This window comes from Phragmites australis, chromosome 14, assembly GCF_958298935.1.
Source record: "Phragmites australis chromosome 14, lpPhrAust1.1, whole genome shotgun sequence".
NCBI classification, from domain to species: Eukaryota; Viridiplantae; Streptophyta; class Magnoliopsida; order Poales; family Poaceae; genus Phragmites; species Phragmites australis.
Genome location: NC_084934.1, coordinates 9,053,322 through 9,054,229, shown reverse-complemented (window position 1 = coordinate 9,054,229; position 908 = coordinate 9,053,322). Strand labels below are relative to the sequence as shown.

Genomic DNA, 908 nt, shown 5'->3' with positions numbered 1-908 from the left:
ATTTATTTCTTAGACATTGAATAGTCATGCCACATTAGATTTTTATAATATGGCAAAGAATTAAAGAAAATAGAGTCAGTGTCTTTCACAAGACATAAGCTAAGCTAAGCACAAAATCTAACACAAGAAATAAGCTAAAAAATACATTGGGGTGATCACTGTCAATGTTCCTGTGTTTTATGAAACAAAGCAAAGAAATGTGAACCAATAGAAAAATATATATGACACATTTTTTAAGATGTGGAAGAAACTTTATATTGGAGAGAAAATTTCTACACTATAGTATACATGTGGGATGGAAGGTGATAGATATTGCTCCAGGATGAAGTATTTGAATTGGGAATTGTTTGTATCCAGTCATTCTTGAATGAAGTGAAATGGCAAAAATTGGTGCCAGCTGTGGAAGGAATGGATAAATCATTTTGACACTTGTGGTGCCATAACGCTTTGATTAGTTCGTGCAGCAAAAGCCTACCTTGTCATTTATAACTACTAATAAGTAGTGTCATAATCGAACTGCATGTGTACTAAAAAAATCCGAAAAAATATCTTTGCAAAGTTTCCTACAAAACGGAAGCCTTGTACGAACTAAATGGAACGAAAAGAATAGAATCACAAGAAATTGTCAGAAGTGGGATTTGAACCCACGCCCTCGTTAGAGGACCAGAACTTGAGTCTGGCGCCTTAGACCACTCGGCCATCCTGACCTTATCGGTTTATTTTATAAACAATAAGTGTAAGATTAATTAAAGTAACCTGATATTAGTCATTCCCTTTAACATATTCTCTCTCTAATTGCTTTGGAAGGGGGTATTCTCGAAACCTTTTAGGAACATCTATATGTCAATTTTTCATAATCGATAACCGGAAACTTCAGCCTTGGTCGTAATCGATCATTCACGTCCTCC

General features: G+C 35.0%; 1 non-coding gene across 1 annotated transcript; it reads right to left on the bottom strand.

Annotated features, from left to right (window-relative positions):
* Positions 1 to 623: 623 nt before the first annotated feature.
* On the bottom strand, positions 624 to 707 carry TRNAL-CAA (transfer RNA leucine (anticodon CAA)). The gene has a single exon. It is a non-coding gene; the product is annotated as a tRNA-Leu (tRNA).
* Between the last annotated feature and the right edge of the window lie 201 nt (positions 708 to 908).